Raw genomic sequence first — 25,742 nt, 5'->3', positions numbered from 1 at the left:
CTCGCCACTCATTAACTCGTCCAATTGCATCAACTTGTTTTCACCTGCAAGTTTAGGATCAAGGTTTAGAAATTTTATAGCCCAGAATGCCTTGTGTTCTAACTCAAACGGTAGATGACAACTTTTCCCATAAACAAGTTTGTAAGGAGATGTTTCTATGGGAGTCTTAAAGGCTGTTCTATAAGCCCATAAAGTATCATCTACTTTCATCGCCCAATCCTTCCTGTTTAATTCTACTTTCTTTTCTATGATACGTTTCAGCTCTCGGTTCGATAATTCAACTTGGCCACTAGTTTGAGGGTAATAAGGGGTAGTTGTTCTGTGATGAACTCCGTATTTCTTAAGGGTCTTGTGAAATTGGGTGTTACAAAAATGAGTACCCCTATCACTGATAATTGCTCTAGGCGTACCAAATTGAGAGAAAAGTTTCTTAAGGAATCGTACTACTACTCTAGCATCATTAGTAGGTAAAGCTTGAGATTCAACCCATTTGGACATATAATCAACAGATACTAAGATGTATTTATTCTCGAATGAACTAGGGAATGGACCCATGAAGTCGATACCCCAAACGTCAAATATTTCACATGAGAGCATATATGTCTGAGGCATTTCATCATGTTTGGATATATTACCTGTCCTTTGACTGTTGGCATCTTTGAATGACATTTGTCACAAGAAGTAACATACCTGTTGGCATCTTTGAATAGAGTGGGCCAATAAAAACCTAATTTGAGGACTTTATGTGCAGTCTTATTTCCACTGTAATGTCCTCTAGTCGGTCCTAAGTGGCAATGTTCCAAGATTTTCAATACTTCTGTCCTTGTAACACATCTCCTAATGATTTGATTTGCACATTTAAGGAAAAGAAAAGGGTCTTCCCAGAAATAGTTTTTCACATCAGTGAAGAATCGCTTCTTTTGCTGATGTGTTAACCCTTTTGGGATAATGTTAGCAGTAAAAAATTTGCAATATCTACAAACCAAGGTACCTGAGAATCAAATATAACAAAAAATTGTTCTTCAGGGAATGAATCATCTATTTCAATGTCATCTGGCTCTTTGGTTCTTGAGTTTTCAAGTCTGGAGAGATGGTCAGCCACAAGTTTTTCAGCTCCTTTCTAATCCTTAATCTCCAAGTCAAATTCCTGCAATAATAAGATCCATCGAATGAGTCGATGTTTTGCATCAGTTTTAGTCAAAAGGTGGCGAAGAGCGTAATGGTCAGTATAAACGACAACTTTAGACAATATTAAATATGGCCTAAATTTATCGAATGTAAAAACCACAGCTAGCAGCTCTTTCTCCATGGTGGTGTAGTTTTCTTGTGCGACTGTCAAAGTTCTGCTAGCATAATAGCTAGGTTGAAAATATTTATCTCTTCGCTGTCCCAAAACTGTACCTACTGCAAAATCACTCGCATCGCACATTAGTTCAAAAGGTGAATTCCAATCAGGTGCAATTATAATTGGAGCTTTAGCCAGTTTATCCTTTAAAGTATTAAATGCTTCTAAACACTCTTGATCGAAATTAAAAGGCACGTTTTTTTCTAGTAATTTAGTCAAAGGCTTAGCTATTTTAGAAAAGTCTTAAATAAATCTTCTATAAAACCTAGCTTGTCCTAAAAAACTTCTAATAGCCTTAACCGAATTAGGGGGAGGTAGTTTTTCAATGGTTTCAATTTTAGATTTATCAACCTCAATCCCTCTAGTAGAAATTTTAGGTCCTAACACAATCCCTTCTTGAACCATAAAGTGACATTTTTCCCAGTTAAGCACAAGGTTTGTTTCCTCACATATTATTAACACTCGTTTTAAATTTTTGAGGCAAAGATGGAAAGAGTTACCGAAAATCGAGAAATCATCCATAAATATTTCCATGACGTCTTCTACGAGTTCGTCAAAAATGGTCATCATGCAGCGCTGAAAAGTAGCAGGAGCATTACATAATCCAAAATGCATTCTATGATAAGCAAACGTACCATATGGACATGTAAATGTCATCTTTTCTTGATCTTCAGGAGCTATTGGGATTTGGAAATAGCCAGAGAGTCTGTCTAAAAAGCAGTAGTACATGTGCCCTGACAATCTTTCCAGCATTTGGTCAATGAATGGAAGGGGGAAGTGATCTTTTCTTATGGCATCATTTAGCTTCCTATAATCAACGCACACTCTCCAACCTGTGACTGTCCTTGTTGGGATTAATTCATTCTTCTCATTGGCTACAATAGTAATGCCTCCTTTCTTAGTAACAACCTGCACTGGACTCACCAAGAACTGTCAGAAATAAGATAAATAATTCCAGCATCTAGGAGTTTAATTACCTCAGCTTTAACAACTTCCTTCATGTTGGGGTTCAGTTGTCTTTGGGCTTGCACGCATGGTTTATATTCATCTTCCATTAAAATTTTGTGGGTGCAAAAAGAAGGGCTGATTTTGTTAATGTCAGAAATTTTCCAAGCTATGGCCATTTTATTCTCTCTTAATACTTGGAGTAATTTCTCTTTCTCCTTCAGTTGCAAGTTGGATGCAATAATTATCGGTAATGTAGAATTATTTCCAAGGAATGCATATTCCAAGTTTATCTTTTACCTTAATTCCCTCATATTCTGCTAGTTTTGAGGAGGTTTTATTGGAAGTTAGTTTAGTTCCTATCTCAAATCATCATCCACCCCCTCTCCTTTGGCGAGACACAATTCCATCGTGTCCTTGTGTACAATTTCCTGAAAAGAATCTTTAGTAGAATGATCAATAGAGTCGATAAAATAACATGAGTCATCCTGTTCCCTAAAAAATCTCATGGCATCATAAATTTTAAAATAACCTCTTTGTCACCTACTCTATGTACCAATTTACCATCACCCATATCAATTACAGTCCTAACAGTGGCTAAAAATGGCCGACCTAATATTAAAGGCACCTCAACATTTTCATCCATGTCAAGCATAAAGAAATCAACAGGGAATATAAATTTATCTGCTTTTACAAGTACATCATCTATAATTCCCCTAAGATATTTAACAGATCTATCAGCTAATTGAATACTTATCCTAGTGGGTTTAGGTTCCCCAAGACCAAGTTGTTTAAACATTTTATATGGAATCAAATTAATGTTCGCGCCTAAATCAGCTGGTGTTTTATCAACATTCAAACTACTAATTAAGTACGGAATAGTAAAACTTCCTGGATCTTTCAGTTTGGTTAGCAGTTTATTTTGGAGTATGGCTGAGCACTTCTCATTAAGTTCCACTGTTGATAAGTCTTCAAACTTCCTTTTGTTTATTAGAAGCTTCTTTAAAAATTTTGCATATGTAGGCATTTGCAATATAGCTTCAACAAAAGGTAAGTTAATATCTAGTTGTTTAAAAATTTAAAGAAATTTACCTAATTGTGCATCCATGCAGTCTTTTTTCAACTTTGCTGGGTATGATATTGGTGGTTTATATTCTTTTGGCATTAGATTATCATTATTTTCGGGTTCGACCTCCTTTTTGTCAGCTTCTTATGGTGGCTTCTTTTCAGATTCAGCAAACGCTTTTCCACTCCTTAGTGTAATTGCTTTCACGTGCTCTTTTGGGTTGGGTTTAGTGTTACTAGGTAGACTTCCTAGTGGTCTTTCAGAAATTAGTTTGGCGAGTTGTCCTATTTGAGTTTTGAGCCCTTGAATCGACGCTTGTTGATTCTTAAGTGCTGTCTCGGTATGCTAAAAATGAGTTTCTGACACCGAGATGAATTTTGTTAGCATCTTCTCAAGGTTCAGCTTTTTCTCTTGCTACTAGAGTGGTTGTTGGAAGCCTGGAGGTGGTGGCCTCTGATTCCCTTGGCCTCCCCATGAGAAATTTGGGTGGTTCCTCCAACCTGCATTGTAAGTATTACTATAAGGATTATTTTGAGATCGAGGATTATTACCCATGTAATTTAACTGCTCGTTCTCCATGTTGTGGCCATAGGGTGGGTATTCTGAATTCTTGATTCACCTCCGCTTGCTTCGCACTGCATTACTGGGTGAACCTGTGAAGAACCAAGAAAACCGTTAATTTTTATATTCAAAAGTTCTACCTGATTAGAGAGCATGGTGATCGAATCAATGTTGAAAATGCCGACTGTTTTCGTTGGCTTTGTCCTCATGACTTGCCACTGATAATTATTCAGTGAAATATTTTCTATAAATTCATAAGTATCCTCAAGTGTCTTATTATTGATAGTTCCGCCAGCGGCTGCGTCAATCATCTCTCGAGTTGAAGGATTCAGGCCATTGTGAAATGTTTGAACCTGTAACTAGAGTGGTAACCCATGGTGAGGGCACCTTCTCAACAGTTCATTGTATCTCTCACATGCATCGTAGAGTGTTTCTAAATCCATCTGCACAAAACAGGAGATATCATTACGTAATTTCGTTGTTTTAGCCGGCGAAAAATATTTTAATAAAAACTTTTCGGTCATTTGTTCCCCAGTAGTGATTGACCCTCATGGTAACGAGTTCAACCATTGTTTAGCCTTATTCATCAATGAAAATGGAAACAACCGAAGGCGAATGGCATCATCAGAAACGCCATTGATTTTAAAAGTGTCGCAAAACTCAAAGAAATTTGCCAAGTGAGCGTTGGGATCCTCGTCCAGCAAACCATCAAACTAAACAAACTGTTGGATCATTTGAATGGTGTTAGGTTTCAATTCAAAATTATTTGCAGCAACAGCAGGCCTAACTATGCATGCTTCAGTTCCTGTTAAAGAAGGTTTAGCATAATCATACATAGTACGTGGAGTAGGATTCTGATTAGCAGCAATTGCAGGAGGTAGTGGATTTTCTTGGTTTTCAGCCATCTCCTCGGTTGTGATTGAAGTATCGTTCTCTTGCTCTTCCTCTGTGTATCGTAAGCTTTGCCTTATTTCTCTTCGATTTCTACAAAATGTGCGATCGATCTCACTATCAAACAGTAATGGTCCCGACGGGTTTCTTCTAGTCATACACTATAAAAACCTGCCAGGAATGAATAAGAGAAAAATTAGAAAAGAAAATAAAAATTTAAATTGCAAATAAAGTAGAATGGCTAAAGTAATAAAAATCGAGTGTTCCTAATATTCTAGTTCCCCGGCAACGGCGCCAAAAACTTGATATGTGATATTCGCGATAGGTTTTAAAAATTTATAATTAATCGTTCTTGAAACTAACTATTATCATGATGAAGGCAATTGTACCTATCGAATAGTAGTATAGCTTTAGCAAGACCGGATTGTCGAACCCAAAGGAACCAAGAGTACTAGTAATTACTTTCTTTTTATTACCTAGCCTAAAAATTAAGGGATTTGTTTATCTAAACTAATTAACTAAACTAAGAGTGTACAGAGAGAAATTGAGGAAAAGCTTTTGGGAAAATTCGATTGATTAAGACAATACCCAAGGAAAAATCCACCTAGACTTCACTTGTTATTTGATTCTGAATCAGACGATTTAGTCATTTGACTTGATTTGTAGAAATCCCTAAGTTATATTATTATCTCTCTCGAGACTAATAACGTCTAACCCTAGGTTGATTAATTGAAATCTCTTTCTAACTACCGCCCTAATGTTGCATTAACTCGATCTATGGATCCCCTTATTAGGTTTCACCCTAATCCGACAAAATCTTATCACCCTATCTCTAGGCATTGTGACAGCCCAAAATAGACCCTAGCCGGAATGTGGTTTCGGGACCACTAAACCGAGTCATAAAAATAATTAATTGTTATATTCTATGCTTACTATGTGTGTGCATGCATATGTGGAAATTTCATTCTCTAATTTTACCCATTTGTATGAGAAAGTATTAAATAGGGATCAAAGTGAAACATGGTGAAATATGATAGGCTAATTTTAAATGGCTTGTTAGTACATGTTAACAAAAGGTGGAGTTGCATGTCAAATAATCCCTTCCTAAGGAGGAGTGGCCGGCCATGACAAGGTTATGGGCAAGGAACATGTGCCCAACATGTTTTACTAATGGATGATGTTAGAAATAATTAACAACTAAGCATGGGTGAGAAAAAAAAAAAATGTGTGTCGAGAGTAGCATCCCCCATTGCCGTGCAACCAAGAAGAGAAAACAAAAAATTTGTTCATGCTTGCTCTCTCCCTTTTGGCCGAAAATACTAAGAGGAAGAAGGGATTTTGCTTCATTTCCTTTGTTTAGAAGAGATCTAGAAGGAGATTTGGCTAAGTTGCATCAAGATTAAGGTATGTATGAGGTTGTGTTGGGAGTTTCATGCATGGTTTGGTTGCTAATTTGATGTGCATGTTAGCCATGGCTCAAATCCTTGTTATGCCATGGAAATGGTATTTGGCCAAAGTTGTTATGGTGATAAAGCCATTGCATGCTAAGTGTGAAGCTTGATGATGATGCATGCAATGATGGATTGTCTACTCTTGAGTAAGATTTTGAGTTTTCTTTTTGTGTTTAACCATGATTGAAGTTGAATGGAGCATGATTGTCATATTCGGCCATGATGCATTCATGAGCATGGTTCATGCTTCTTGCATGTTAGTTAAAATTTGTATTTTGGATGGCTATGGACACCTTGAAATTCGCCATGCTCATATTGTATATATATGTTTGCACATGATGTTTTGGCTATGAAGTAAGTGATGAATATATTGGTTTAAAGTAGAAGATGTGGAAGAATGCTTGTGAAATTGCAAGCACAATTCGGCCTAGCACACATATAAGTGCTTGATGCTATATTATAAGTTTTGGGCCACAATGTGCAAAGCATTAACTAGTAAAATGCATGCTGTTTTTGTGAGGTATTAAGTGCAAGATTGACCTCAACATGTACATGAATATTCGCCTTGGGTAGCCTATTGAAGGCCTTAGCTTTTCCTTGATGCTCAAATAAATTGTATTGAATTGCTTGATGTAGTATAAAATGTGCATGACCATTGTGTATTCAAGCTAAAGAGTGGCCATATGACCATTTAAACTCCTTGTCATATTCGGCCATAAGCAAGCACAATGAGGTTTTAATAAATTGAATTTGTTTGAATTAGCTCAAGAGCTAAGAGGGCCACAATTGGACAAGGGGAAGGAAAAGGTGATCGAATAGCCAAAAAGCCGTTCGACAACATCCGAGGTAAGTCCTCAAGAAGTGACCCTACTTGAATTATGTGAAATAAAGTATGGATGTGTATTGATTATTGATTATGTATGTATGAGCATTTGAATTCTACCGGGCTAAGTCCCAAGGCTAATATGCTTGTGATTATATTTATGTTTTGAGCCTTAGTAATGAAAATGAAATATGTATGTCCAATGATTATTGATGTATGTGTACATGAGAAATTGAATGATATCCGGGCTAAGCCCGAAGACAATTATGCTGAAATTATATCCGGTTAAGACCAAGGCAATTGTGCTAGTGGCTATATCCGGGTTAAGACCAAGGCATTCGTGCGAAGTTATTCTATCCGGCTAAGACCAAGGCATTTGTGCACGTGATTATATCCGGTTATATTCAAGAATCTTGGGCTGGAGGTGAGTGTTGGTTGCTGTAATGAATTCAATTAGTACACTCGAAAAGCCCAAAGGATAAGGTACGTTATATGTGCATTGGAAAGTCGACATGTTTGAGCAACATTCGCTCAATCGACTAATAAATTTCAGTTATTGAATTGATTGATACTTTGTGAAAGTATATAATGATGAAGTGTGAAGTAAGAATGTGTATTAATGAAATGATGCATTTGGCTATGTGAATGTATTGCTGTAATTAGAGCTGATTATATTCCTTGAGACTTACTAAGCATAAAAAAAATGCTTACCCTTACTTTGGCTCTCTTTTATAGATTTCGCTCGATAGCAATCGGATTCGGGATCAATAAAGTCGAAGTCATCCACACTATCCACGCCTCTATTTTGGTATAAATTTTGGTTGAACTTTGAAATGGCATGTATAGGACTACCCTTGTTGGTTGAATATGTTGTGATGTATATATGTACGGCCATGCGAAAATGGCTCGTAAAAGTGAAGTATCGACTTAGACTAATTGTGGTTTGTATGTATATATTTGGTGTCATGATGTGGCTATGGCTTGGAAATGGGAATTTTGGTCATATGATCAGCCATTGGCATGGTTAAAATGATCATATATGAACCTATGTATGGCAAGACTAGTTGGTTCATGGAGACTACCAAATAGGTAAGACCTACCTTAAAACAGATGCTGCCAGCTGCAGTGACGTGAATGTGAAAAATCACCAAAATTCGTAGGAATGGAATTAAATAGTGAATAAGCTATGTAAATGAACCTTGATGAGTCTATTTTCATATGGAAGAAACGAAATGGTCATAGGAGTTACATGTTAAGAGATATTAAAGCTATTGTGAGACAGGGCCAGAATGGTTTCTGGGTTCCCTGTCGCAACTTTAAAATTTACTATAAATTATCCAAAAGAATTAGGAGACATACCTTATATGTACAGATTCCATTTTGAGTCTAGTTTCATTAGAAACAAACGGTACCAGCATTAAAGCCCTGTACAGAGAGATATTCAAGTTATACCACGTGAAGGTCAGAGCAGTCGATCCCTGTAACATGGGTGACTTTAACTAATAAACTGTACCAATTGGCCTGACCAAAAATTCTAGAAATAAATCCATGGATGGATATATGAGTCTAAATTCAGGGAAAATTTACGAAACCAGTTTCTGAGTTTTGAAACTCGAGATATGATTTTTAAGACGACAGTGACGCAGTTTTCCAGCCTGACTGGAAATGTCAAATGGATGGGCAAAACAAGTGAACTTGGCTTGTTAACCCCTCGTGTCCGACATCGACGATGGTCTCGGGTTCGGGGTGTTACAATTTTATTGGTATCAGAGCCACGGTTTAGTCGATTCTAGGACTACCGTGATGTGTTTGGGGTCTAGCTATACATGCCATTAAATGATGAATCGATAGTGTGGTGATTTCTGACAATTTGACTTTGTGTTTGTTTATAGCAATGGATCCCGATCCCACCGAGCGATAGCTGATGATGTGGAGAGTGTGGCGCTGCTCCGTGCAAGGGACAGCGCCGGCGGACTCTCAACCTATGGCCAGCAATCCTAATGACGAGGCTAGGCAAGCCTTTTATAGTGTGATGAACGAATGGTTTAATCAATACATTCGAACCAACACTACTGTTCCACAACCTCCATTCCCGACAAATGCAAACCCCGACCTACAATACCTCCGTTGATGACCAAATAAGGTCAAGTAAGCCCCAATCGATAGGATTCGAAAACATAGGGCCACTGAATTTAAGGCTACGGATGATGATGATGCCGAGCGAGCTGAATTTTGGTTAATAACACTATCCGGTGCTTGATGAGCTATCCTGTACACCCGATGAGTGCTTAAAGTGTACCATCTCCTTGCTACGCTGAGTCCGCCTACTATTGGTGGAGTACTCGACTTTGTGGTGCCTAGAGAGCAAGTGACTTGGGAATTCTTTCAAACCGAAGTTCAAAAAAGTATATCATCGAGATTCATCGACCAAAAGCGAGGGAATTCCTTGATCTTAAGCAAGGTTCGATGTCGCCATCGACTACGAACGAAAATTTGTGAGGCTTAGCCGACGCGAGAATGCATTTCGTCCAAGCTATTATGTAAACGCTTCGAGGATGGGCTGAATGATGATATAAGGATGTTTGTTGGCATCCTCGAGATACGAGAGTTCGTAGTACTTGTTGAGCGAGCTTGTAAAGTCAAGAGCTTAGAAAGGAGAAACAAAAAGCTGATGTGGGAACTGGAGAATTTCGAAAGAGGTCCTCGGGAAAGTCTCTTCAACAAGCATCGAAGAGATTTCGAGATGATGCGAGCCGGTCTAGAGGCGTTTCGGGCTTTTCTAGACGAGGACGCGATCGACCCCCTGTGACCACACGAGTCACTTCGATCGCCAGTGGTGGAAATGATCGCCGAGAGAGGGCGGAGTGTCCACATTGTGGCAAATGGCATTCGGGAGCTGTTGGTTTTGTGATCGCCCGCTATAAGTGTGGATCGGCCGACCACTTTATGAAGGATTGCCCGAGGATGCTTGAGCAGAATGTGAGTCGAGTGGAAACCCGGTGCTACCATCGCTCGAGGTAGGCCACCTAGAAATATGGGCAATGTCGATTGGCGGTCAGAGAGGATCTAGAGATGCTACCATCAGATCTGAGGCTCGTGCTCCTGCTAGGACTTATGCCATACGCGCACGCGAGGATGCTGCCTCTCCAAATGTTATTACCGGTACTTTCACTCTTTTCAATACAAATGTGATTGCTTTGATTGACCCTGGTTCTACTCATTCATATATATGTGAAACCTTAGCATCCAGTAAGACTTTGCCCATTGAGTCTACTGAGTTTGTAATTCGGGTGTCAAACCCCTTGGGTCATTACGTGCTTGTCAACAAAGTGTGCAAGAAAAGTCCCCTAGTGTTCCGAGGTTCTTGTTTTTCGACGGACTTGATGCTTTTGCCGTTCGATGAGTTCGACGTTATTCTTGGTTTGGATTGGTTTACCATGCACGATGCGGTTGTAAATTGCAAGAGCAAGACTATCGATTTGAGGTGCGCGAACAATGAAATAATTCGGGTTGAGTCTACAGACTTAAAGGGGTTGCCACCGTAATATCGCCGATGTTGGCCCGAAATATGTAAGAAAAGGGTGCGGCGTACCTTGCGACGTGCTTTCGATGACAAGGAATCGAAAAGAAACCCGAATCTGTGCCGTGGTTTGTGAATACCGGATGTTTTCCCAAGAATTGCCGGGTTTACCACTGTTCGGGAAATAGAATTTGGCATCGAATTGGTACCGGTACCACTCCAATTTCGATAGCTCCGTATCGTATGGCACCAACGGAATTAAAGGAGTTGAAAGCTCGGTTGCAAGAATTGGTGGATAGAGGTTTTGCTCGCCTGAGTTTTTCACCTTGGGTGCGCCAAGATAGTTCGTGAAGAAGAAGGATGGAACCATGCGGTTGCAGATCGACTATCGTCGACTTAATAAAGCGACGATAAAGAACAAATATCCGCTGCCACGTATTGATGACTTGTTCGATCAACTGAAGGGAGCCTTGGTGTTCTCGAAAATAGATTTGAGATCGGGCTATTATCAATTGCGAATCTGAGATTCGGACGTACCCAAGACTGCCTTCAGAACGAGATATGGCCACTATGAGTTCCTAGTGATGTCGTTTGGGCTCACTAATGCCCCTGCGGTATTTATGGATTTAATGAATCGGATCTTTAGACCATATTTGGATCGATTCGTAGTCGTGTTCATTGATGACATCTTGGTCTATTCAAGAAATGAGACCGAACATCTTTGAACACCGTGGTTAGTGCTGCAAATTTTACGGATAAGCAATTATATGCTAAGTTCAAGCAAGTGTGAGTTCGGTTAAGAGAGGTTAGCTTCTTGGGTCATGTGGTATCTGATCGGTATTCGAGTCGACCGAATAAAATTTCAGCCATACTTAATTGGAAGCCTCAGAAATATTACCGAGGTTCGAGCTTTTTGGGGCTTGCTTAGGTTATTACCGACGATTTGTAAAAGGCTTCTCAACGATAGCCACGCCGTTGACGGTTACTCCAAAAGGATGTTAAGTTCGAATGGACGGAGAAATGCCAAAAAGTTTCGATCAACTGAAAACTTATTTGACTGAAGCCCCAATTCTAGTGCAACCCGAGTCCGCAAGGAGTTTGTCATCTATAGCGACGCCTCTCTACTTGGGTTAGGTTGCGATTAATGCAAGAAGGTCGAGTTGTGGCCTATGCGTCGAGGCAATTAAAGCCACATGAGAAAAATTATCCGACTCATGATCTCGAATTGGCCGCCATCGTATTCGCTTTAAAGATTTGGCGACATTACTTATTTGGTGAAAGGTGCCATGTATACTCGGATCACAAAAGTCTCAAATATTTGATGACCCAAAGAGACTTAAATCTGCGACAAAGACGTTGGCTCGAGCTGTTATAGGATTATGAGTGATCATTGACTATCACGGGAAAGGCGAATGTGGTTGCGGATGCCTTGAGTCGCAAATCGTTATTCACTTTACGAGCGATGAATGTGCACTTGTCCGTCCGATCCGACAAGTGTGTTAGTGGCTGAATTGAAAGCCAAACCATTATTGACACACCAAATTCGAGAAGCTCGAAAGTCGACGACGAGTTGGTTGCAAAACGGGCTGCGTGTGTTCGAACAAGGACTCGGAGTTTCAAATCGACGATGACGATTGTTTGAGGTTCAAAAGTCGCTCTGTGTCCCAAAGAATTCGAACTCATTTCGATAATTCTGAATGAAGCCCATTGTAGCCGAGTGGCAATCCACCCGGGAGTACGAAGATGTACAATGATTTGAAACGTCGGTTTTGGTGGCATGGTATGAAGCGAGACATCTCCGACTTTGTTTGAGATGTTTAATATGTCAACAAGTGAAAGCGAAACATCAGTGCCTTCAGATTACTTCACCAATCACGATACCCGAGTGGAAATGGGATCGAGTCACAATGGACTTTGTATCCGGACCGCCATTGTCGATGAAGTAAGAAGGATGCGGTTTGGGTCGTGGTAGATCGATTGACTAAGTCGGCCCACTTTGTCCCCGACGTATGGATTTTTCAATGGACAAATTAGCGGAATTGTACGTTTTTCGATTGTGAGATTACACGGGTGCCTATTTCCATCGTGTCGGATAGAGATCCGAGATTTACCTCGCGATTTTGGAAAAAGTTGCAAGAAGCTTTGGGTACCAAGTTGCATTTCAAGACCGCTTTCACCCCAAACCGATGGTCAATCCGAGCGGATAATCGGAGATACTTGAGGATATGTTAAGATGTTGCGTCCTCGAGTTTAGTGGTTCATGGGAACGGTATTTGCCGTTGATTGAATTCGCACAACAATAGCTTTCAATCAAGTATTAAGATGGCACCCTACGAGGCCTTGTACGGCCGTAAATGCCGTACACCATTGTTTTGGACCGAGCTCGGTGAAAGCAAGATTTTCGGGTGGATTTGATTAGGGATATCGAATGTAAAGTGAAAGTAATCCGTGAAAGTCTGAAGATAGCCTCCGATCGTCGAAGTCGACGCGGATCTGAAGCGTAAGGATATCGAGTATCGTGGGTGATAAAGTGTTTCTCAAGGTATCGCCTTGGAAAAAGATACTCGTGTTCTACCGTAAGGGCAAGTTGAGCCCGAGGTTCATTGGGCCATATGAGATATCGAGCGAGTCGGTCCGGTGGCATATCGCTTGATTTTGCCCCCGAACTCAAAAGGTTCACGATGTCTTTCACGCTTCGATGCTTCGACGCTATAGATCCGATCCATCGCACGTGATTAGTCCATCAGAAATTGAAATTCAAGCTAATATGAGTTATGAGGAAGAACCGATTCGTATCCTATCACGAGAAGTGAAAGAGTTGCGAAACAAGCGGGTTTCGCTAGTGAAAGTGTTATGGCTCAAGCACGGGATAGAAGAAGCTACTTGGGAGACCGAGAATTCTATGAAAGAGCGATATCCAAACCTATTTACCGATAAGATTTTCGGGGACGAAAATTTCTTAAGTGGGGGAGAGTTGTGACAGCCCAAAATAGACCCTAGCCGGAATGTGGTTTCGGGACCACTAAACCGAGTCATAAAAATAATTAATTGTTATATTCTATGCTTACTATGTGTGTGCATGCATATGTGGAAATTTCATTCTCTAATTTTACCCATTTGTATGAGAAAGTATTAAATAGGGATCAAAGTGAAACATGGTGAAATATGATAGGCTAATTTTAAATGGCTTGTTAGTACATGTTAACAAAAAGGTGGAGTTGCATGTCAAATAATCCCCTTCCTAAGGAGGAGTGGCCGGCCATGACAAGGTTATGGGCAAGGGAACATGTGCCCAACATGTTTTACTAATGGATGATGTTAGAAATAATTAACAACTAAGCATGGGTGAGAAAAGAAAAAAAAAATGTGTGTGAGAGAGTAGCATCCCCCCCCATTGCCGTGCAACCAAGAAGAGAAAACAAAAAAATTTGTTCATGCTTGCTCTCTCCCTTTTTGGCCGAAAATACTAAGAGGAAGAAGGGATTTTTGCTTCATTTCCTTTGCTTAGAAGAGATCTAGAAGGAGATTTGGCTAAGTTGCATCAAGATTAAGGTATGTATGAGGTTGTGTTGGGAGTTTCATGCATGGTTTGGTTGCTAATTTGATGTGCATGTTAGCCATGGCTCAAATCCTTATTATGCCATGGAAATGGTATTTGGCCAAAGTTGTTATGGTGATAAAGCCATTGCATGCTAAGTGTGAAGCTTGATGATGATGCATGCAATGATGGATTGTCTACTCTTGAGTAAGATTTTGAGTTTTCTTTTGTGTTTAACCATGATTGAAGTTGAATGGAGCATGATTGTCATATTCGCCATGATGCATTCATGAGCATGGTTCATGCTTCTTGCATGTTAGTTAAAATTTGTATTTTTGGATGGCTATGGACACCTTGAAATTCGCCATGCTCATATTGTATATATATGTTTGCACATGATGTTTTGGCTATGAAGTAAGTGATGAATATATTGGTTTAAAGAAGAAGATGTGGAAGAATGCTTGTGAAATTGCAAGCACAATTCGGCCTAGCACACATATAAGTGCTTGATGCTATATTATAAGTTTTGGGCCACAATGTGCAAAGCATTAACTAGTAAAATGCATGCTGTTTTTGTGAGGTATTAAGTGCAAGATTGACCTCAACATGTACATGAATATTCGGCCTTGGGTAGCCTATTGAAGGCCTTAGCTTTTCCTTGATGCTCAAATAAATTGTATTGAATTGCTTGATGTAGTATAAAATGTGCATGACCATTGTGCATTCAAGCTAAAGAGTGGCCATATGACCATTTAAACTCCTTGTCATATTCGGCCATAAGCAAGCACAATGAGGTTTTAATAAATTGAATTTGTTTGAATTAGCTCAAGAGCTAAGAGGGCCACAATTGGACAAGGGGAAGGAAAAGGTGATCGAATAGCCGGAAAAGCCGTTCGACAACATCCGAGGTAAGTCCTCAAGAAGTGACCCTACTTGAATTATGTGAAATAAAGTATGGATGTGTATTGATTATTGATTATGTATGTATGAGCATTTGAATTCTACCCGGCTAAGTCCCAAGGCGAATATGCTTGTGATTATATTTATGCTTTTGAGCCTTAGTAATGAAAATGAAATATGTATGTCCAATGATTATTGATGTATGTGTACATGAGAAATTGAATGATATCCGGCTAAGCCCCAAGACAATTATGTTGAAATTATATCCGGTTAAGACCAAGGCAATTGTGCTAGTGGCTATATCCGGTTAAGACCAAGGCATTCGTATGAAGTTATTCTATCCGGCTAAGACCAAGGCATTTGTGCACGTGATTATATCCGTTATATTCAAGAATCTTGGGCTGGAGGTGAGTGTTGGTTGCTGTAATGAATTCAATTAGTACACTCGAAAAGCCCAAAGGATAAGGTACGTTATATGTGCATTGAAAGTCGACATGTTTGAGCAACATTCGCTCAATCGACTAATAAATTTCAGTTATTGAATTGATTGATACTTTGTGAAAGTATATAATGATGAAGTGTGAAGTAAGAATGTGTATTAATGAAATGATGCATTTGGCTATGTGAATGTATTGCTGTAATTAGAGCTGATTATATTCCTTGAGACTTACTAAGCATAAAAAAATGCTTACCCGTTACTTTGGCTCTCTGTTTTATAGATTTCGCCGATAGCAATCGGATTCGGGATCAATAAAGTCGAAGTCATCCACACTATCCACGCCTATTTTGGTATAAATTTTGGTTGAACTTTGAAATGGCATGTATAGGACTACCCTTGTTGGTTGAATATGTTGTGATGTATATATGTACGGCCATGCGAAAATGGCTCGTAAAAGTGAAGTATCGACTTAGACTAATTGTGGTTTGTATGTATATATTTGGTGTCATGATGTGGCTATGGCTTGAAATGGGAATTTTGGTCATATGATCAGCCATTGGCATGGTTAAAATGATCATATATGAACCTATGTATGGCAAGACTAGTTGGTTCATGGAGACTACCAAATAGGTAAGACCTACCTTAAAACAGATGCTGCCAGCTGCAGTGACGTGAATGTGAAAAATCACCAAAATTCGTAGGAATGGAATTAAATAGTGAATAAGCTATGTAAATGAACCTTGATGAGTCTATTTTCATATGGAAGAAACGAAATGGTCATAGGAGTTACATGTTAAGAGATATTAAAGCTATTGTGAGACAGGGCCAGAATGGTTTCTGGGTTCCCTGTCGCAACTTTAAAATTTACTATAAATTATCCAAAAGAATTAGGAGACATACCTTATATGTACAGATTCCATTTTGAGTCTAGTTTCATTAGAAACAAACGGCACCAGCATTAAAGCCCTGTACAGAGAGATATTCAAGTTATACCACGCGAAGGTCAGAGCAGTCGATCCCTGTAACATGGGTGACTTTAACTAATAAACTGTACCAATTGGCCTGACCAAAAATTCTAGAAATAAATCCATGGATGGATATATGAGTCTAAATTCAGGGAAAATTTACGAAACCAGTTTCCGAGTTTTGAAACTCGAGATATGATTTTTAAGGCGACAGTGATGCAGTTTTCCAGCCTGATTGGAAATGTCAAATGGATGGGCAAAACAAGTGAACTTGGCTTGTTAACCCCTCGTGTCCGACACCGGCGATGGTCTCGGGTTCGGGGTGTTACAGGCATGGAATCAACTCCACTTAATTACGACAAATTTACTCTTAGACAAGGTCTTTTCCTCCTCTGAATATGAGCATTAACTTGAATCATGGAATATTAAAACAAGAATTAAGAACACATAATTAAGAACAACTCAAATATTTATCATACAATTCAGATAATAATAACAAGATCTATCTTAGGTTTCATTCCCCTTAGGTATTTAGGGGGTTTAGTTCATAATTATAAAAGAAAACATCTTAGAAGAAAAATGAATACAAAACATAAAGAAAACCCAAAACCCCTGAATGGAAATTAAAGGGAGATCTTCAGTCTTGACGATGAATCTGGCTTCTGAGATGGACCAATCGACTTCCCTTGAGTAATTCCTTGCTTCCTACTCTGTGTCCCTATTCTAAGTGCCTCCTCCAGTGTTTAAATAGGCTTTAGAATGCCTAAGAGCCCTCAAAAGTGGCCTTTTCCAAATAGGGCTACACTTGAGCTCGACAGGGACAGGCCCGTGTGACACGCCCGTGTGCGATTACTCCAGCCCGTGATCAATGCTGTTGAATAGGCACGAGCATGTAGTCTACCGTATAAGTCGTGCTTCGATCCTGCCAAATGGGCACGGCCGTGTGACACGTGTAACAGCCCGATTTAGACCCTAATCGGAATGGTGGTTTTGGGACCACGAATCTGAGTCAGAAAAGTATTTTTAAATTAGTTTTCGTGTTTATTTTGTGTGAAATTATATCTGTGAAATTTTCGTGATTTAATTTTGTCGTTTAGGTGTCCGATTAAATAAAAGGACTAAATAGCGTAAATTAAAAACTTTATAGTTTAAAGCATGAGGGCCAAATTGTTAGTGGCTTTCTAAGTTGGGACATTTATATTGTAAATATTAAATTAATAAGAAAGTGGGACGGCATAAGATATATGTTACATGGTTTTTATATTATATTAGTAAAGGTATATAAGTAAATTAAATATTAAATTATTATATGTTATATTATAATATAAAACATAAAATAAACAAAGCCATATTTGAGTGTTCATATGTTCTTGGTAGCCGAAACTAAACAAAATAAAAAGAAAAGAAAGAAAGCTAGGGTTCGGTCAATATTCAAGCCCATACAAGGTTCGTTTTTGTTCGGTTTTGATAATTTTTACGTTTTTGAGATCGTTGCTTCAAGTACTACAAAACCCATGCTTGAATTTTTTATTTTGATGAATATTTTGAGTTGTGTCATTGTTGATAGCTTGTGATTTTTATTGTTTGATGATGAAAAATGAAAGATATGTTTTAGATTAACATATTTTGTATTGGAGTTTTTGATGACTTTGAGTAATTAGGACTAAATTGAAAAAATAATAATTTGAGGATTAAAATGTGAAATAAATTGAATATATGGACTTGTTTGAGAGTGGGTAAAATTCGACCCAACATAAGTATAGAGAAGTTTGGTGTATTTTGTGTTTTGTGCAATAGGGATTAAATTGTAAAAATTGTAAATGTCAACGGTAAAATGGTAATTTACTTATTTATGTGTTTTTGGACTAATTTGAATGAATATATGTTTGAATGAGCTTGATTTGAATATGTTTAGATCAAGGACTAAAGAAATCAGATTTGGACCAGGGAAAGTCAAAAGTTGTCGACTAGTCGATCCATACCGGTTTTTCGTTGTCCGAGGTAAGTTTATAAGCAAATAGACGTGTTTATTTGGAAATTAAATGTTATATTTATATGTTGTTATGAAATGTTAAAATTTGAATATGTTGTGGTCGAACATGATTAAATTTGGCTACTACACTTCCGAGTTCGATTCGACCGAGTTACGACGTCCGAAAGCCCCGTATGAACCTTAGGAATAGTTAGGATACATATGTCATGACATAGGATTCCGATATATGTGTGAGAGTAAGACCAATAGCATCGATATGTGGTTCCAATATGTGTTTACGAGTAAGACCCTGTCTGGGACAGTGGCATCGATTTGTGGCTACATGTAAGACCACGTCTGGGACATTGGCATTGTACGACTTATGTGATTATCCAAGTGTCCTATCCAATTCCGAATGGTTCATCGGGCAAAGGTAAATCGTGATCGAATGTGTAAAATGGGATAAAAGGCCAGGTATGATTTAGCTTGTTAGCTATCAATAATAAGATATGTATGTGACTTGATAGTTGATAAATTATATGTGATGTAAGGTTAAATATATACATGAATTAAATAAGTGTATTCGGCTTTGAACAAATGGTAAGTATATTATGGAATTAATTTTTGATTATGCATATATAAGTGATCATAAATAATCGGTCTTATAAGATTTATATGTACATAATATTAAATTATGGTTCTTGGACTTATATAAATGAGCAGTAGTTAATTATATTATGACATTTTGGCTTTTGAAAATTGAGCAGTGGTTTTATTACTTAACTTGTGAATATTCGGCTAAGGTAATAAATATATGTGGTTGGTATATTATTATTGAAGATATAAGTTGAGACTAAGCTTGTTAATGATATTGAAATTTGGTTAAATTAAGTTAATTATATTATCGGCTTGTTTATTTGCTTATGACTTACTAAGTTTAAGTAGCTTACTGTGTGTATATTTGTCTTTATTTTATATATTTGGAGTCAAGCTACAAGCTCAAGGACAGCTGTGGTACCTTTGAACTAAACTTTAATTATGGCATGTATAGGCTGGTTTTGGAGTTAAATATTTTGGAAATGAATGTATATACAAGCCATACGAAAATGGTTAAATTACTTAAGTTGGTTTTTGCTTGTGCTTTGTTGTGGTTGTTTCTCTTCTTTTGTTCGGTTTTATATTGATAATGGTATAAGTTCATTTTGATTCATATGTTGTGTGCTATGGATGGATATAGTATGGATTGTGTATTGAAATGTTGAATTAGGTTAGTGACTTTTCATGAGGTAGGGAGAAATATGCCGTAATTTATAAACATTTATAAGTGATGCTATATGATTATATATCAAAGTTTGATTATAACTTAGTAAGTGACGAGATAAGTTCGATCATAAGTTTGTTATATTAACTTGGATTTGTTTGAGATAAGGTGAGATATACATATGTGAATTTGCTTTTATGCTTTGGTTTAGTTTCGTAAATGCATGGACATAATTCTTAGTAAGCCTAGGTTTGGGTACTACCATCCGGTGATGAAAGGTAATAAGTATTAAATACATGTTAAAATTGTTTTGGTTATTTATTTGACATGTACGCTTAAATAAAGTGTGTGCAAGAATTGTTATTAGCAATTTATTTCCAGTTTGCTAAGGTAATGAATTTTTGCATGATAATATATTAAATTATCTTAAGGGTTCTTTGAGGGACTTATACTAAATGGTAAAAAATGCGGTTGAGCTTGGTAATAAATATTGCATTTTTAATGCGATAATGATTTATTAATTTGACATTTAAATTTGCCTTATAGGTTTGTGTGGTCATGGTCAGTTATAACTACTTATATGTTTACAAGTTCATAAAGAGTGAAACAGACTGCCTTAATGTATTACTTATGAATAATATAATAGTTAAAGTTGTAGTGCCATACAAATAGATAAAACAAAGAAATAATAATGAAATATATATATATTAAATTTAATACAACTTGTGCATACAGGTGACATATGTATCCATTAAGCCAAATGATTAATATTAAGCCAAATGATTAATATTGATGCCATAGATGTGTTCTATGTTTCGTGTATGAAGTAAATATTTAAACTTGTATGTACATTTTAGATTATACATTATTTGTAATGTATTGTGTATCTAAATTTATTTTAAGATTTGATAATGAGTTGAGTTATGAGCTTATATGTGGTCTGAATTTTGATTTAAAATTTATAAATAACGTTTGTATGAATAATAGTTTAATCGGTAATACTTCATAACCGTAATCTAGCGAAGGATACGGGTTAAGGGCATTACAACAAGCCCGTGTGAGGAAGTCCAGGCCGTGTTGATTTCCCACGTGGGTCCATTTTCTCCGTTTTCGGCCCGTTTCTCGCTCTTTTTACTCTCCTATGCTCGCCTAAGTATAAAACATGAAATTAAAGAATTAGGATCATCGAATTCACCAAATCTAAGGAGAAACCATCCATAAATGTGCTAAGCATGGGATAAAAATATGTATAAATTACGGTTTATCAAATGGCTTCTTTTTCTTTCTCAATTTCGGTTAAAAGAGGATAATAAAACATGATTTTGCTTTTTGGTTTTACTTATTATATGTTAATTTACTAAATTACATATTTAACCTTTAAAAATAACTTCAAAATCACTTAAACCATGGTCATAATTGTCCACTTACTTTGATTATGGTCTAATAACATCATAAGGACCTTTCATTTATTAAGCTATGGAAATTAAGCACATTTAACATATAGAATGCCGCTTTTTCATTTTACGTGATTAAGTCCTTTTTCTCAAACTAAGCTCTTAAACGATAAAATTAGCTCACGAAATTTTCACACATATATAATCACATGCTGTAAACACCAAAAATAATATTAAAATAATTTTACGACCTCAAATTTGTGATTCCAAAACCATGTTCCGATTTAGCTAAAGCCGAGCTATTATAGGAAACTTTTTGAATACTTAAAAATTTTCTCAAAAAAAGGGGACACACGCCCATATGCCTGGCTGTGTCTCTCACACAGCCAAAGACACGCCCGTGTTGTAGGTCGTGTGGACATTTGAAATGGGAGCATATCGCCGTGTCCCAGCCCATGTCCAACCCAGTGTAACTCTCTGACTTGGGTCACATGGCCAACTTACACGCTCGTGTGGCTAGCCCGTGTGCCCTAAAAATGGCCATACACACCCGTCTGCTAGGCCGTGCCAAACCTGCATGGTATACTGACTTATACCACAAGGCCAAGTCACACACCCATGTGTGAGGCCATGTGGAGCATACTGTATTAGTTTCTAACTAAATATCAAGGGACACACGGCCGTATACATAACCATGTATCACACACGGCTGAGACACATGTCCGTGTCTCTACCTGTATGGACAAAAATAGGCTATTTACCAAGCCATTTTGCCACCCGAACTTGTATGTACCTACACCACAATTCAAAGGCACCAACACAAGGCATAAATAAGCATTAATCAGCCTCAACCAAGTATCATTTATACCATTTCAATACCAACAATATACAAGGCACACAATATTCCAATTTGCCATCCAATTCATGCTAATCTTTATATTCTCAAATCATCAAAATGACCATTTGCAAATATGCATCATTTGATTTAAACTTTCAAGCATTTCAGCCATTCAAAACTTAGCTATTAGATATCTACAATACTAACTATCCTCAAGCGTCACATGTCCAACTTTCAAAACATTACACAAGCCACATACACATATATAAATACATAATTCAAACATACCAAAATGACCCAAAATAACCCAACACCCATGGCTATATATACAAACCAAAGTATAAACATTTACAAGCCATTTCAAATGGCACAACACATTACCAAAATGACCAAAATCCCTATACATGTCATATACATAAAACATAAGCTCAAAAAGTACCAAAGTGATAGTAAGATAGTGTGACGAAATCTCCAATGATCCCTGAATCCCTGCTAGCTTTGAAGTCACTATAAAACATGGAAAATAAACAAAGTAAGATTTATAGCTTAGTAAGATCATATGAAATATAATCAATCTTAACGTAAATAAACAATTGATCAAATTGAACATATCAACATGTAGTTCATCTAACTAACAAACCTTTCACATTTTCAATCATAATCTTATATGTGCAGTTCATAATTCCTTTGATTTAAAGCTTATACAGTTCATGTACACACTTGTACCATCCCGTATCAATCTCTTACTCAATCGCTCTTTCATTTACCCATTGAACCATTTAGAATACTATCGAATACATGGGAAACTCGCACCCAAAGTGCCCTATATATAGCTGAAGCTATCTCAATCTCATATCACATATACTGCTCACACTAGAGCTATCAACGGGCTTACTCACTAAAGCTATGGGTCATGACGTAGCTACATAGTGCTACTCACACAAGCTATCAAGTAACCGCAACACATGCCGTAATACTTAGTCACCGATAGGACGTACAGGTCCAACACCTGGATCACATAATCACAATAATCCTCTAATGACATGTCACTAGTATCCAAACCTATTCCTAAGGGTCAACCAGGATTTCAAATGCCGAAACTTCGTCGAATCATTGTCGAACATATCCGTAGTCTCATAATCACAGTTTATGCAATATCAAAGCATTTAAAATACATTTATAATGAAATTTATTAGATACGAACTTACCTCAGATGTAAAAACGACGAAACAAGTCGATTAATCGAGAACTTTATTTTTCCCCCGATTTAGGTCTGAGTTTCGTTTTTCTTGATCTATATGTAATCAAAATTAACTTATTTAATCATCTCTCTATTCAATTTAGACTAACATTCATTTTAAAGCATTTTTACACAATTGCCCTTAATATTTCACATCTTTTACAATTTAGTCATTATTTCATTAGAACACAAATTCATACAATTTAAAACTAACCCATACTAGCCAAATGACTATTATGCCCCTAGTAGCCCATATTTTTCATTTTTTTCACATTTTAACTGCAGAGTTTCCACAGTTCACAATGTAATCCCTAATTTGCATTTTTACTAAAAATCACTTAACAAAACTTGTATAACTATCATAAAACATTTATAATTGATCATTAAACATAAAAGTACTCATTTATAATAAATGGAAACATCTAAAATCTTTAATAGTTTTTCAAAATAGTCCCTGGGCTAGCTAGACCTAGCTGTAACGATCTCAAAAACGCAGAATCATTAAAAACGAGACAAAAACCATACCTAATTGAGCAATAATAGCATGGCCGAATGAAGGAGATGAAAAAATTATTTCCTTTTCCTAGTTTCAGTTGAAACAATAAGAAACAAGGATGATACTTTGTTTTATTTTACTTATTTTAACTTAAATTTTAAATTAGTTAATTAACCTTTATTATAAATTATTAAAACACTTAATGCATGTCCATATTTGTCCACTCATATTTCAAATGGTCTAATTACAAAATAATGACCTCTAATTTAATATTCCATAGCTATTTAATACCTTTAACTAATGAAACTCCACTTTTACACTTTACGCGATTTAGTCCTTTTTCTCAAATTAACTAATCAAACAATAAAATTTATTAACGAAATTTTCACATAAACATATTATCATTCTGTAGACATTAAAATAATAATAAAATGATTATTTCAACTTCAAATTTGTGGTCCCGAAACCACTGTTCCGATTTGACTAAAAACTGGCTGTTATAGTATATGTATGTCTATATGTGTTTATTCTCATCTTGTGTGCATTTGGATTGCAATGGAATATGTTTGGATATGTATAAATGTGTAAATGGTTTATTAAGGAAAATCGGAAGATTCACTAGGGTGCTGGGAGAAAGCGAAAAATAAGGCGTAGGTCCTAAACTTGTAAAATTTGTTTGATAATGATAAATGTTAGGTTATATTTGATAATTAGCTTTCTGATTGGTTTGGCATAGTAGCCAAAATATTATTTTTGTGAGTGGTCAAACCAGGTACGTTTCGAGCCTTAAAAGATTTATGTGTTGGCAAAATTGCTAGTTTGACTATATAAATGTGTAATTGAGATTGTTTTGCATAGTTATATTATGTGGTATGAGAATGTTTGATGGAATGGTATGAAATGTTGAGATATTAGTTTTATGCATTATTTAAATGCATGAAATATTTACTATGATATATATGCATGAGGTTGCTATTGATGCATAATGAAATTCGTGAAGTATGTGAACTGAACGATATTGATGGATACCATCTTAATGGTAATTTGAAAATTGGAACATTGTTTCCTTTCTCTGAAAGTATGTGATTATTGAGGACATGTTGAGCATGCCAAATAAAAGTGAAATGTATTGAAATGTGATTGTGTATGAATTTGTATGACATATTACATGTGCATCGGGATGGGATTTTATGGTTAACGGAAGAGTTCCATGGAGTACCGGCGGTATATTAAGTCCGCATATATTTTTAGCCAGTGCACTGCATTTGGAGTACCAAGGGGATTGGCGATTATATCGCATTATATATTTGGCAGTTTTACTGCATTATTAATTATTGGTGGTTTTACAATATGGAGCATTGCTCACATACGTTGGAGTTTGGCAGACGGGTTCTGGGGAACTCATGGTGTGTAGCGGATGGTATGGGCAGGATCTCACATGTGCATTTTTCACGATTATGGGGATTTGAAAATTATTATTGTTAATGTTTGATTGTGCTATTGGTACCTCTATGAAATTGCCTGTATGAATGCTTAATACTCGTTTAGTCTCACACTGAGCTTGTTAAGCTCACCCCATTATCTCAACTTCTCAGGTAATGATCAAACGTAGGATTGGAATTGGCATGCAGACGTATGGCAGACTTTGCACTTTACTTCATCATATTATTTTAACTTAATTATATTTTTAGGTTATTTTATTATTATTATTTGGTTTTGGATTGTAAAGTTTCTTTAAACTGTGGTTTGGGGCTGTTCGAGATTTTGGGGTTTTTCATGCATGCATGACACACATATTTGGTATAGATACATGGTTTTTATAATATGTTCAAATGGACTATGCATGATACAGGACTAAATTAATAATTTGACTAGTAATGGTACATTTCTAATGCTAAGAAGATAACAAAATGATTTTTTAAAGGTAACGCAGTCAGTAAGGTTTTACAAAAACTCACTTAACTCGCTAATTTGACTTAAGCATGGTTGGACTAAGTAAATGGACGTTTTCCAAAGCTAACAATAGAGACCATGGTTTTATAAAAAGAAGTACTTCAAGGTTTTTAACTATCATTAAGGTAAGTTTGACACTAAGGT

The 25,742-nt window shown here is 36.9% G+C and overlaps 1 non-coding gene across 1 annotated transcript; it reads left to right on the top strand.

Annotated features, from left to right (window-relative positions):
* The first annotated feature begins 4,286 nt into the window (after nucleotides 1–4,286).
* LOC128290693 (small nucleolar RNA R71) lies at nucleotides 4,287–4,393 on the top strand. The gene has a single exon (XR_008280481.1). It is a non-coding gene; the product is annotated as a small nucleolar RNA R71 (small nucleolar RNA).
* The last annotated feature ends 21,349 nt before the right edge of the window (nucleotides 4,394–25,742 follow it).

This window comes from Gossypium arboreum, chromosome 3 (genome assembly GCF_025698485.1).
Source record: "Gossypium arboreum isolate Shixiya-1 chromosome 3, ASM2569848v2, whole genome shotgun sequence".
Classification (NCBI taxonomy): domain Eukaryota; kingdom Viridiplantae; phylum Streptophyta; class Magnoliopsida; order Malvales; family Malvaceae; genus Gossypium; species Gossypium arboreum.
This window is presented reverse-complemented; position numbering and strand designations above follow the sequence as displayed.